This window comes from Cherax quadricarinatus, chromosome 71 (genome assembly GCF_038502225.1).
Source record: "Cherax quadricarinatus isolate ZL_2023a chromosome 71, ASM3850222v1, whole genome shotgun sequence".
In the NCBI taxonomy this organism is placed as follows: domain Eukaryota; kingdom Metazoa; phylum Arthropoda; class Malacostraca; order Decapoda; family Parastacidae; genus Cherax; species Cherax quadricarinatus.
Window position 1 is genome coordinate 7,188,719 of NC_091362.1, and position 15,161 is coordinate 7,203,879.

A 15,161-nucleotide genomic window follows, 5' to 3' on the forward strand; every position below is an offset into this window, starting at 1 on the left:
GCGTATATCTGTTAAAATGACAAAATATTCAAAAAAAAAAAAGAGAAGAAAAAGGTAACTAAAACAGATCTTAATAAAATGTTGAGGTTTTATGAACATTTTATGAACATTTGCTCAGTGTAATAATTTTGAGACAAATTGTATTAAAAAACTGGGTTTTCTATGGAAAATCTTTCTTTATACTGAAAATTTAATTGATTAAGTGGAGCCATTGTCAAATAGGACACACTTGTGCGTGTTCTGACTTATATATTTTCTAAGTTGATGTGTGTTTGTTGATCAATGTTTGCTTGATAATGTTGTGTACTGTTAGTTTTCTTACAGCATGGAGTGATGTTACTGTTGCAGGTGTGACTGACTGGTTCTTCTTGTAGTAATGGCGGTGGTGGCGGGGATGGTGGCGGTGGCGGTGGCCAGGGCTGGGGTGGTGGCGGTGGAGGGGACGGTGGTCTCAGTAGTAGTAACCAGTTACCAGTAACCAGTGTACCAGTAGATGACTCACTACCAATCGTCTCTGCCTGAGTCACTGTCTGTATTCATATTGTGCTGACCACAGCAGTATTCAAAGACCCCCTCACATATGGGTACTGTGGGCGGTCAGTGTTACGAGAGTGAGCAAGGAGACAAGGTTATGGCTGTTTGGGCGCTACCCACATTATCCGTAATATACATACTACCAGCCTACGTGAGTATTACTTTACCCTATCCACGTGTTCGAACCCCACATGATAAATGGTGGCATCGGTGTGGAGCGTGGATTTAAGCTTTTTTAAGGGTATTTCATGACGTTAAAAGACTGTTTGTGGGGAGGCGGCGGGTCAAAGGTGAACCGTCTCACCCACTCCAGCTACTAGCTCCCCTCACAACCTCCACCCTGTAGCCTGTTGCAGCTGTTTCAAGCTTCCTGGCTTAGTTCGTGTGCTAATTGCTTCAATATCAGAGGGGTTGACCCGGATTTTGCAATTAAGCCAGTCAGTAAGCCAGACTGTGGAAGTGAACGCCAGTCAGCCTATCATCCAGCCTGTCTCCTGTCATCCACCTGCTCCTCCGTGCTGTGTGCATCGTTACTCGTCTTCCAGTCAGCCATTCTCGTGGGTTAAGTCAGTCAGCCAACCCAGCTTCTAACCCAGCTGAGAGAGAGAAGTAAGCCACGCAAGTTCCTCTGAAGTATTTTCATATTGCTTTGTGCTCCCTGTTGGATGCTAAGAGTGGTCTTCACCATCCCTGTGGCATAGTGGCTTATCAAGCCACCTTCGTGGGTAGTGAGTGGAGTGCGCACCAGAGCGCCAGCGAGAGTCACCACCTCACTCACCGCTATACACTCTCCCTCCACCCACCCACCACCAACCACCCACCACCAGCCACCCACCTCATCTACCTGTGGTTGTTTGCACCCTTGTACCGGGTCCTAGAACTGTTTTGGCTCACGTAATTGGTCAAGAGATTGTAGCTGAGCGCCACCGATAAAGCCAGTTATGTGAGTTCACCGAGAAAGCGCATTTCTTCACGACAACAGTGTGAGTGTCGGCGTCATCACCGCGCAGGACAACCTTCCTCATCACCAGTCATCACCGTCGACTACTACAGACTTCAGTGATAATTTTCTGTTTAGAGACATTTTTCTTGCATTTAAAGACATTTGCGTGTGTGAGACATTTATAGTGAATTTCTTGTGTACTCTAAACCTTGTGTTTTCAGTGTAGACTCAATGTTTCTTTGACTCATTTTTTTTTTGCAATATTTTTCAGTGGTATTCACTCATCTCATATATTTTTATCTGTGTTTTTTTTATGCTACTCTCTGTCTGTAGTAAGTATTATTGTGTAGTGTATCAGTCAGTCACTCTGTGTGAAGTGATTCATTTTTTTTATTGTATTCTTTCAGCGTTGTATTCTCCAGTAATTGTCACTGTATTTCATGCAGTGATATTCACCCCAGTATACCAAATTATCCATTTATTTCTATGTGCGCCTTTTTTCGTATGCCAGCAGTGTCTCATTCCTCTAATTTTTTCGCAGACTTGTGTACCATTATTTTTGCCAGGAAATTTTTGTCGTATCAGTCACAGCAAGATTTTGTTGTAAGAATATACTAAAATAATGAATACGTGATTAAGTGTTGTGTGCCCCGCCACTTGTAAGTGTTAAACTTTTGTTTTGTTCCTTTGTTTTATTTTTATTCATATTGTTCATGTTTCTTTGAACAAATTCACTCTTGATGTAATTTCAATTACTTTTAACGTAAAGTGTTTTCTTTACTCTGTTTGAGTAAATTGTTTTGTCTAATTTACAATTAAGAGTTAAAGTGTTCAATCAGTTTTTCTTCATATTTTTATTTTATTATTTAACCTGAGTTTTCCCAGTGAGACTTTATTATTGCAGTGATTATTTCTACACCTTATTTTGTTGCACTTGTTCTACAGTGAATTATTTTGTTGCACTTGCTCTGCAGTGAATTATTTTGTTGCACTTGTTCTGCAGTGAATTAGTTTGTTGCACTTGTTCTGCAGTGAATTATTTTGTTGCACTTGTTCTGCAGTGAATTATTTTCTTTTATTGATATTTTTATGCATTATTATTCTCAGTTCATTATTGTTTGAGTCTTGTTTTTTCATTTTATTTATTTTCCTGATGTTATCTTTGCATTATATTTTAATTTTGTTTATGCATTCTTAGAAAATATTTAAATTTCCCAGTTATCTCTCGTTGCATACAATTTAGTAATTTTATTTTATACTTTTTACATTCATTTCAAATTTTATTAATTAATTCCTTTATTAGCAAGAGTAAAGACAGCTCATTTTGCATTTAATTCAGTCTCCAGTAATATTTTTACTTGTATATTTCAATGTATTTTTTTTTCTTGGCCAATAGTCCTTTACATTGAGTTGTCCTTCCTCTTGCAGTGTATCTTAGACATTTTTTATTACTTCTGCAGAATTAGTTGCATCTCTTTTATTTCAATTCTAGCATTTTGTATCATTTTTATTGTTCATTATTTTTGCCTTATTTGTTCTCCTGCAACTTCTTCGCCATTATGTCTCACATACCGTCAAGTGATACTTTAGTGAATGTCGACACTCAGACCTCTCAGGCTACTGCTGCTCCTGTCATCAGTCCTCACAATTCCTTAGCGACTGACAGACCGACCCAGACACTGAGACACTATAGTTTTACTCGTGATACCCTTGATGCCTTACATTTATTCAATGGCCATGTACATAGTCTTGAAGCATGGTTTACTGCCATTCGTTCTTGTGCTGGTGCTCTAGTTGAAGGTCCTCCTTCAGAGGAAAGTCTTATCAGACTTGCTAAAGAAGCTCTTCATCGATCCCCTGCTGCTGTTCACGTTGTTGATCTCTATTACAACCTAGGATTTCAAAGGCCTGTTATCCCAGGTGTAATGGGAGCAAATAAACACAGTAGAAAAAGTTTAGACTTATATTATCCTTCACCAATTTATAACAGCAATATGTACACTATGTACAGTGATAAGTATAGTGCACTCCACGGTAAGCAAAGCAGAAATAGAAGCCACAAGATAGCAGACCGTGCTTCAACCAGCTCTAGAATGGGAATGACAAGGGCAGACAGGAGAGCGGTATCCACATAACCTCTGCGATTGCCAATCCCACCTTCTTATTGGCTAGAACCTGGTCACTAGTTGAACGATGGGGCCCCATCACCAACTCTTAGCAACCTGGTTCGCTGGTTGGGGGAGATAGCCTGTAAATGAGGGTGTGTACATGCGCCGAATAAAGGTTACGTACTCTTTGCATGCCACACCCCCACCCCCGAGAAGGCTCAGGATTAGGCTGCCACCTCCCAGTGGTAACCGTGCCGCCATGGCACAAAATAATGGGACCGCCTATCCTCTCCACCATCCAACTCTTAGATAGAGCTCAGCTTTCCTAGTGACCAAAGCCAAACCCTAAACTTAGAGTGAGACAGCAGTCAGATAGGCCAACATAGGTCCAAGATACAAGCGGACGGTAGCCCATATCCCCTCACTAAAAAAAAAACCCACATCAGGGGATAAAAAAAAGAGCTTGAAAGGGGGTTACCACAAATACATCCTAACCTAAATAAAATATTAAACTAGACTCTTGACAAAGAGTCTGCCAACACATTTTCTTTGCCGGCAATATATTTAATTTTTATGTTGTAGGGCTGCAGCCTGAGCGTCCAACGCATAAGCCTTGTGTTGTGATTCTATACAAGGTTTTTGTAATTCCTAAGTGACCTCCTAATGACGTATTATGAGCTATATTTAATATCTGAGGTCTATACTTGGTTGGAACCACTAACCTGTCGTATAATTGCCGGCCCTCTATCTCCTTACCAGTCTCAGTGCAGACCAAATAATCATTTTTAACTTCATACTTGACTGGATGACCCAAAGAGGATTTACCCATGGCTGCCTCAAAAGCGAATTTTAAAGAAGGGTCCTTTCGTTGTTCCTCCCGGAAGGACAGTCCCTCGGGCATGGAAACAGAGACATCTGGCAATCCTGCAACCTGGGAATAGGAAGGCTTGATCGGGGTCTGTTCACTTGATCTACGAGGCTCTGGCCAGTTTTCCTCGTAAAACAATGTGGCTATTCCGAGATCGGAGTCGTCCAAGGATAGGTCAACATTCTCTCCAGACAACCCTTGGGATGTTGCCCGAGTTATGGCCAACACCGGAGAAGAATTAATCATTATAGGTTCAGGACACGAACTAACAGTAGTAATGTTATTACCCAGTAATAACATGGCATTTTTCATGGGAAATCCTTTTGAGACACCTACAGTCAAGTACCCAGTGTAATATTTGCACTGTACATAAATTTTATGCAAAGGAACAGAATATATAGCTCCTCCAAAGGCTTCCAATAAAACTGAGGAATTCAAAGAAGTATTCTCTGAAAGGGGTAATATTCCTTCTCTGACAAGTGAGCAATATGCTCCAGTATCTCTAAAGGTATTTACTTTAGTTGGTTCTGAGTTTTCCTGAAGGGAAATAAGACTTTCGCAATAATAAGGGGCCATACCTTTTTCTACTTCTCTAGGGGACATGTTACTAGGGATATTAGAGATTTTCCCAATGGGTTGAGGTTTTTGGGGGCAGTTGGAACTGATGTGACCTACTTTATTGCACCTGAAGCAGACGACAGGTTTGCCCTTTACTCCCTGTTGACGTTGCAAATGGTGTCGTTCTGGCTGGTGTCTCTCTGGATACTGTTGTCGAGATGCACCATGAGTAGTTTGCCTCTCCGCAGGTAGACCATATGTTGAGAAGCGTGGCTCACCAGGTGGTTTAGTTGGCTGACGTAGACGTTCTCCCTCCGGCTGGCACTTCATTCTCCAAGGTTGACGATCTCTGCTGATGCCAGGCTGTTGAAAAGAGAGACGGGACCGCTCGGACAAGGAGCGGTTAGTTTCGAAGGTATCAGCCAACCTGGCTGCCTCCAATGCAGTGGTTAAGTCACGATCCTGCAGAAAGACTCGAACCTCTGGTCCCACAGACTCCAGCAGGTTATCAATCAGAATAAGCTGCACCAGATCCTCAAAGGTAGAGACACCACTTGCTTTATACCAGCTGGTAAAAGCTTTGGTTTGCTGTCTCACAAAGTCCACCAGGGATTGACCAAGCTGCCGCCTGTTCAATTTGAAGGTCTTACGATATTTGGCTGGGATACACGTATATGCTCCCAACACTGTGGTCTTCACTACTTGATAATCAGAAAATTCAGCGTCATTTAATACTGACGTAAATTCCTGTGCCTTACCCAATAATGCTGTATGAACCAACGCTGCCCAGTGCTGTTCCGGCCACCTCAAGGCTCGAGCCTGATTTTCGAAGCTTTCGAAAAATTGCTCTGGTTCGGCCTCATTGAAGCGGGGAACAAGCTGTACTGCTTTTTGTAAACTGAAATCGTTTACAGAATGCGAAAACTGCCTCCTTTCTCTTTCCCTATCAAATTCTTCCCTTGCGAATGCTCTCTGTTCCCTAGTTTGCTCCAGCGTGATTTTTGCCAGCTCAAGTGCCAACGACGCTGATTCACCTCGAGACAACCCAGCTGCACTATACTGACCATTTTGCTCCGTAGGTGTATCATCTTCCTCATGCGAGAACATAAGAGTTTTTGCCCCAGCTCCCGTAGAGGGAGGAGTTTGATGTGCCATCTCTTCTTCAATAAGTTTGTCAGCAATAAGTGAACGCAGTTGCGCAGCTGTGAGAGTGCGTTTATAGGGAATGCCAATGGAACGAGCAATTTGCCAACAACGCTGTAGGGACAATTTAGGTAGGTTATGCAAAGTATATGCCGACACCAGGCGTCTGACTCGTCTAGGTGGCATAAGTTATTCGCTATGCACAGTACGAATACCCCAACGTAACACGTTAATTTGCAGAACACGCTTAGCTATGCACAGTACGATTGCAGAATACGCATACAAGCAAAGCCGACTGCACACAAGATTGACCGTAGCGAAGCGAGCACACTGAACAAGCTAGTAGCGAGCTGTTGAACGATCACACAATAGCAAGGCTGATCATAAGCAACTGACACGCAAAATTTGTAAAGCGAAGCGAGACAGCAAGCTACACAATGTTCCTGCTACAAGCTCTTTCCTTGTCCCAGTAAAAACAGCTGATCCATATGTCGTTCTTAGGGAACTAGTGAATGCTACACCCATGAGTAATGAATCGTTGAGTGCATTTGCTGTTAGATTAGACAAACTTTTATCATCATTTATCAATGCTGTCCAGTCATCAGCTTTTCTCCCTGAAGAGGCTAAACCATTTACAGAATCGCTTGCTAAAATAGCAGCTTTTGGAGCAATCAAAGAACTAATGCCGCCTGCTTCCGTGTGTGCTTATGAGGCTCATCCTCCAACTGTGACGATGGAACCACTTACAGCCTTAAATCATGTACGTTCCTTGTGCTCCCAGGGTACTTTCCCATGTATCAAAAGTAATTTCACACATATGCCTCAGTCTGCACCACCTCTTGTTTGCGCCACAGAGACAAATCGTGGTCGTCAACCATCTCCGCGATCACCAAGAACCAGTGTACAGAGTCGTTATAAACCTCGTAGTATTCATAGTACATTCAGTAACCATAGTCGGCGGCCTTGTTACAACTGTGGTTTCCGTGGCCATATTGCAAATAATTGTCCTGATAGTTACCCTAAGAGACGTCGTACTGATGATGAGTACCCAGATCTTCCCTACTGTACTTATCATAGAATACATGGACATGACACATCTGAGTGCAATGCTCTCTATAACCTTCAGTACTCTAGGTCTTTCCGTGGCCGTTCCAACCGCAAAACCCGTAGAGGAAACAGATATCGTGGTTCTCAAAATAACCAGAACCAGGCTCATTCTTCCAATTCTCAAAATAACCAGAACCAGGTTCATTCTTCCAATTCGGGGGAATTCGAGCGCCCCAGTCAAACCGTCCCATGGTGACAGTAGGTGATAATGAGTACACCATCCCCGTTCACAATTCCTTTGAAGCCTTAAGCAGTCTCGAGAATGACAATCCTGCTGATGATGTTGCTTCACATGTCTCTGACATAGATGATTTTGGGGGTGAAGTGGAACAAGTCTTTTCTGATGACAATCCACCTTTTTGTTTGCACATAACTTCCAATGCAACCATAGGCCCTATAGTGCAAGCATCTGTTCATAATGCGCCCGTTCATTTGTTCATGGACTCTGGTGCGCAAGTCAATATTATTAGGTCTAGTTTGTTTAAGGATAAGCAGTTACGACATGTCCTTCTCGTAGAACCGACTCATGTGTCCTCCCTTAGTGGAGTAGCTGGTTCTCATCTGCGTGTCCGAGGTCGGACTTCCCTAACTTTTTCTATCCAAGGTAGAGACTTCACTGCTTCCTTCCTTGTTGTCGACCAGATTACTTTCCCTGGTGACCTTCTACTGGGATTTGCTTCCATGCGAGACTTACGCATTGTGCTCGACCCGTACCGATGGCATGCCCAAATTGACGACTTGATCGTTCCATTCTGGGGTTACCAGCTTGGATCAGAAATCTGTCATACTGCTGCAGAGTATGATGTACGAATTAAGTCCTTACAGGCCAGTGCATTTTCCAGTAGCGTACCCAAGCGGTCAGGCACTGATGATCCTGTCACTTCTGTCTGTGTTCCTGCAACTTCAGACTTGCAAGATAGTGTCCAGTTACCTCAAGTGTCCGAGGACGCTCTGACTACCTTGAGTGCTGAGCCTATCCCTGCAATGTCTGCTAGTTCAAGTAGTAGTTTCTCCACAGGGGACGCCTTGTCAGAAAACAATTACATGCAACTAGTAATGCCATCTCTTGTTGATGTCACATGCCGTCTGCAGAAAGACGTTTCTGTCGCAGCTAGTGCCCTCACTAGAGTGTCTGTAGTTGTTCCTAGTGTTCCAGATGGTGATAACGTCCTAGTTGACAGTGATTCTTGCAAAGTAAAAGGCCTATTTGTTGAACCATCCTTACATGTTGTAAGAGATAGTAAGATCCATTTCTTCCTAGCCAACACTTCTGGTCACAGTGTTCGCCTCAGAGCAAATACCAATCTTGTTGACCTTGTTCACTATCCTTACCCTGTTCAGGTAGAGGATGAGTTGTCACCTGACCAGTGGGTCGGTGCTATTTCTGCCGGGGAGACCTCATCCACTTCACTGGATCAATCTGTTCCACCAGTTGAGGAGAAAGACTTAGCTCCCACTGACTTCCCAGATGAAGTCAAGCGTTTGTTGACTCTGTTGAACAAACGTCGTAAAGCCATTGCCTTACCAGGTGAGAAGATGGGTATAACGAACTTATTGTCCCATCGTATTCCACTTGAACCTGGTACTAGACCTACCTACATACCTGCGTACAGAATGCCTCATTCACAAGTTGCTGTCGCAGAAGAATTGATCAATCAAATGCTTGATGATGGAGTTATTGCACCTAGCAATTCACTTTGGAATGCGCCCTTGATCCTAGTACCTAAGAAGGATGGTACTTGGCGCCCAGTAATTGACTTTAGGAAGTTAAATGCGAAAACCATTCCAGATCGCTTCCCACTTAATGTACTGGGTGATCTTTTACGTAACATCGGAGATAACAAAGTCTTTTCAACCCTGGATTTGTTACAAGGGTTTTGGCAAGTCCCTCTTCATGAGGACAGCCAAGAGCTAACTGCATTCTCCACTCCTACAGGTCATTATCACTTCCTCCATATGGCGTTTGGATTACGATCTTCCCCTATCACGTTCTCAAGGCTCATGACTAATATCTTTAGAGGTCTCATAGGTAATGCACTTATGGTGTACTTAGATGACGTAATCGTCATGTCTAAAGACGTGGATACACACTTGAAAAGACTTGATGTAGTACTTGGTAAGCTTGAAGAAGCCAATTTAAAGATCAAACTGTCTAAATGTCAATTTTTCAGATCAGAAATTAAGTTTCTTGGTCACGTAGTCACTCCTAGAGGGGTTACGACTGACCAAAGTAAAGTAACTGCAGTACTAAATTTTCCAACTCCCAAAACTGCTGATGCCGTAAGATCCTTTGTGGGCTTAGCAGGTTTTTATAGATCTTTCATTGCCAATTTTTCTTCCATAGCTGCTCCTCTAACTGAGTTGCTTAAGAAAGATGCTCCTTTTGTTTGGACCTTCCGTCAAGAAAGAGCATTCCAAACTCTAAAAGAAAAGCTAACATCTGCTCCAATTTTGAAATTTCCAGATTTTTCTAAGCCCTTCTATCTGACAACTGATGCTAGTTCAATTGGCATAGGCGCCGTACTAGCTCAGAAGACCGATGGCAAGTACAACGCAGTTGCATTTGCTAGCCGAGTCCTTACAAAGGCTGAACGTAATTATACAGTAACTGAGCAAGAAGCTTTAGCAATAGTATGGTCTTTAAAGCACTTCCGAGACATTATTTATCAGTACTCTGTTCATGTCTTGACAGACCATGCTCCACTGATACCTTTATTCCAGAACAAACAACCTACTGGAAGGTTAGCCAGATGGACCTTGACTATCCAAGAGTTCAATCCCACCTTTGAACACTTACCTGGCAAGTCAAATGTAGTCGCAGATGCCTTATCGTGACATGTTAGTATAGTAACTGCAGACCCTCCATTTAGTGCTGAAGATGTAAAGAATGCTCAACGAACAGATCCCATGTGGTCTGGTGTGATTCGATTCCTGCTTCTTGACTGTGAAGCCACCAGCACCCATCAGTGACTTTGTCATGAACCAAGAATTACTGTATCGAACAGCCGAGTTGGGTACTCCTAGCAGAAGAGTATACCAGTTAGTAATTCCACAGTCACTAGTGAATGTAGCCTTACAGCTAGTTCACGATGTACCAGGTGTTGCACACCCTGGTATGGATCGTTCAGTAAAACAAGCCAGATTGAAATACTTTTGGCCTCGTATGGCAACTGATATTTCTGAATATGTTAAGAAATGTAGTGTCTGCATGCAACATAAAGGTAATGCTAATGGCCCTAATCCAATCCAAGTGTATCCAACTACTAGCGAACCGTGGGAAAGAGTTGCGCTAGATTTGTTAACTAATTTCCAATGTTCCCTCCAAGGCAACAAACATCTGTGTGTTATGGTAGACCATTTCACCAGATATTGTGAGTTAGTTCCTATTGCAGATAAGACTGCCGAGACAGTAGCTAAAGCGTTTAAAGAACGCATTATCTGCAGGCATACCACCCCTAAGTCCCTAGTAACAGATAATGGAGGTGAATTCTGTAATGAGATTCTTGAAAATTTGTGCACCTTGTACAAGATCTCTAAATCCACCATTATCCCTCATCATCCTGCCAGCAATGGGTTAGCGGAACGAACCAATAAGAAAGTACTTGATGTCTTGAGAGCCACTATCAATCCCAACAGTGAAACTTGGGATGAAGTTATACCTGATGTGCAGTGTGCTATAAATTCTGCTTACAATGTTTCTATAGGTGACACTCCACATTATGCATTGTACGGTGTAGATAAACGTTTGCCTTATGAGTTGTTATATTCTAATCCGAAACCAAATTACAACCCTGATGATTTCATAGCAACTCGTACCAGCTTAGCTCAAAGTGTTTTTAGAAGAATCCGTGAAACACTTCATAAATCAACAGCAGAATTTACAAGAGTCGCAAACACTCGAGCAAAGCCATCCAAAATCAAAGTAGGTTCGAGAGTTATGCTGACTAACTTTAACAAAACGTCTGCAATGCCAAAGCTTGATCAAAAGTTTGTTGGTCCTTATCGAGTAGTTGAACATATCACTGGTAATAAGTATAAGGTTAGAGAAATTAGTACTGGTCAGTATAAAGAATCGCATTTAGATCATATGAAGTTAGTATGTGATGATAATGATGTTCCAACCCAGACTAATGTGACAGACTCTGACAATCCTCCTGATCCTGTACTCTCTTCCTCTGATACTCAGTCAGACGATCAACCTGAATGTCGTTATTCCCTACGTACACGACAGGTATTGAGAAATCCTCAAGTATCATTTGTAACATCCAATTCAGATTTGCCTCAAATACAGCATGAGTTAGCCAATGCAACAGAATTTGATCCTCCCAGAGATGACATCCATTCTGCATATGTCAATCTTACCCTAGCAGAGTTGGGGTTAAATGTAAATAACCTGTATAGATGAATAATTAGAGTATCGACTTATCTGTATTCAAGATTTTTTTTTTTGTGTTCATGTTCTCTCCGAATTCTGAGAGTTAACAGTCTAGATTTGAGTGCACCGAATCTGCCTTTCTGTTAAACACTCTTTCTTTGTATATATTCCTTCCTCAGAATCCGTAGATCACATGAATACAGATCGATCGATCAAATTTTTTTTTATCACTTCTATTGTGTAATCTTAACGTTGAGTTTCTTTCGTTGAGTTTCATTCAATGAGTTTCATTCAATGACTATCATTCGATGAGTTGTGCTATATTATATATTGTATTGCATTACAGTTTCAGTTACATAAGCTTCCATTCCAATGTTCTACATATGTATGTTATAATGTTCAATTGTTGTGTACTTTGACATTGTATAGAATCAGCCCAAGCCATACACCTGCCATCTCTAGTTTGTATTAGTTGTATGTCGGGACGACATACGTTAGCGTCGCCGAGCTCTCAGTAGTAGTAACCAGTTACCAGTAACCAGTGTACCAGTAGATGACTCACTACCAACCGTCTCTCCCTGAGTCACTGTCTGTATTCATATTGTGCTGACCACAGCAGTATTCAAAGACCCCCCTCACATATGGGTACTGTGGGCAGTCAGTCTTGGAAAGGCTTCTCCAAACCTTGAAAACTATGATGCGTACATATTGCATGCATTTCCCTACAGACTGGGATGAATCGCTTCCTCTGTTGCTGTTCACAATGAGACAAACTGTGCAGGAATCAACGGGGTACAGTCCTTTTGAGCTGATTGTTGGGCATAATGCGAGAAGCCCCCTACTAATCCCCAAGGATGGATGGATGAGAGAGGACGCCTGCAAAACACCATACGAGCCTTTATCAAAATTACACTTGAGCCATCAGCTGACTAAGGCCAACATAATATCCACTCAAAACAACATGAAACAGAGATACGACAAAACTTCTAAATTTTGCTCTTTTAATCCAGGAGACAAGGTGTTCATCCAGGAACCAGCGCCTGGTCAAAGATTGAGAGCAAGTTTTATGGGACCTACGTTATAGCACCTTTTGATAAATTCAATGTGGGTAAAGTTTACCATATTAATCAGGTTAAATTATTCTTTAAACCACTTAAGGTCCCAGTAATGACTTTGTCCTCTGTCTCTGACCCTATGGACAACCCTGATTCCCTGTGCCCAATTCCATAGATTCACATCAGGCTCTCTAACTCGGCCATTCTCCAGGATCCTCGCCCTATAATGTCGGGACTTGCAGAAGACCAAGTAGAAACACTAACTACCCTTCTGCAAACCTATCCTGACATATTTTCAAATGTTCCGATAAAGTGCAACCTTGGTATCACAAAGTGGTCCTAGGAACTGTTAAACCTATTAAACTCTCTTCCTGCAGAGCTAATCCTGAAAAACAGACGCTATTTCAGCAGGAAGTTGCGTTTTTGTTAGAACATGGATTGGTGGGGGAATTGTCCAACCCATGGTCTTCACCGTGCATCCTTGTTAAAAACCTGATGGAGGATTCTGTATGCGTACCGACTACCGTAAAGTGAATGAGGTCACAGTACCGGATGAGTACCCTGTTCCACATTTGGATCCTTTACTGGACTTTGTGGGTAAGGCCTCTTTCGTCTCTAAACCAGATCTCCTCAACAGATAAGGCAAAGGAGATTTCTTCTTTCATAATTCCAGGTCACTATCAATATACTGTGATCCCATTCAGAATGTGGAACTCACCTGTCATATTTCAAAAATTGATCCATCAAGCTATTAAAGGACTTGAAAGCACGGTGGCTTAGTTGGACGATATGGTTGTGGTTTCTGGTACGTGGGATCAGCATGTGTCCCGTCTTGAATCCCTGTTTGAGAGGTTCAGAACACTTTAACTGACAAACCTGAGTAAATCATTTTGTGGCCAATCTACTATTACTTTCTTAGGTCAAGTAGAAGGTAGTGGTAATGTAGCACTTAATTTTGTCAAAGTTTTGGCTATTAAAAATTATCCTGTTCCTCAGGATAAGAAGTCCCTGCAAAGGTTCTTGGGAATGATTTTATCGACATTTTTGCAAAAGCTTTGCAATTGTTATAGCCCATTTATAAGAATAAATTTTGCTGGGCCCGAAAGTGTCTAGAGAGATTTAACCGAGGTAAACATTTCTTATGCACTGCTTCCATACTTTTGTCTCCTGAATTTTCAAACACATTTGTATTATAAGTTGATGCTTGTGAATTGTGAATTTGGACAGTGTTCTCCAAGCTTCTGGTGAGGGAGGTCTGCAGCCTGTGGCTTACTATTCATCCAGATACCAGGCCTATCAGCAGGCTTATTCCACTTTAGAGAAGGAGGCCCTGGTCCTGGTACTTGCGCTGGAGCATTGCAAAATGTTCTTAAACAGATCACCATATTTGGTCATAAAGTAAAATGTGAATTAAACTGGCCATATTTTTTTTTTTAACGAGGAAACACTTGTTATCGTCCACAAGTGTCTTCAACCTACGCTAGCCCTACTGTCTGCTGTCTCGCTCTAAGGTTGTGTCTGACTTCGAAGTCCCATTGAGATGAACACTACCTAATAAGTTGGATGGCTGAGAGAAAATGAGGTTCCATTAGTTTTTCATGCCATGGTGGCACACTACGCATGGAGGATGCATAGTCCTGCTTATTAGAGCTCTTTTGGGATGGGGGTGTGGCATGCTAAGAATATGTTACATTATATTTGGCAAATGTCACACCCATATACACTGCCTCCTGACCAACAAAGGTGCAAAGGATTTAACGAGCAGGGGACCCATGTTTACACCAGTACCTTGGTTCAACCAACCAATCACAAGGAAGCCTGCCAAAGCTGTGAAGCGATGTGGAGCACTCGTGAAGCAGCCTTGGCAAACTTACCTTCGTAACTGGTCGCAACGATTCTCACTGTCTTGTGTTTGTACTTGCCTCATTTTACATGACTGTAAATATTGTACATAGGCTATGTATATATATATATATATATATATATATATATATATATATATATATATATATATATATATATATATATATATATATATATAGATATACATATATTCTTTTTATTATTAACACGTCGGCAGTCGCCCACCAAGGCAGGGTGGCCCGAAAAGGAAAAACTTTCACCATCATTCACTCCATCACTGTCTGCAAAGAGGCGTGCTTACACTACATTTTTAAAACTGCAACATTAAGAGCCCTTCTTGTAAACACCAGCTTGCCTTGGTGAAGGTAATACAATCATTTACTGTGCTGTCTTTTTGGTCGTTCCTAATTGGTTATCGTGTTAGAGCAAGATGTGTGCAGGCCAATAGTCTGAACCTGTGCTTGTAATAGATTCTGGAGTGTAGGAGACACTGGTGTTATGTAGTGGTTCTAGAGTGTAGGAGACACTGGTGTTATGTAGTGGTGGTTCTGGAGTGTAGGAGACACTGGTGTTATGTAGTGGTGGTTCTGGAGTGTAGGAGACACTG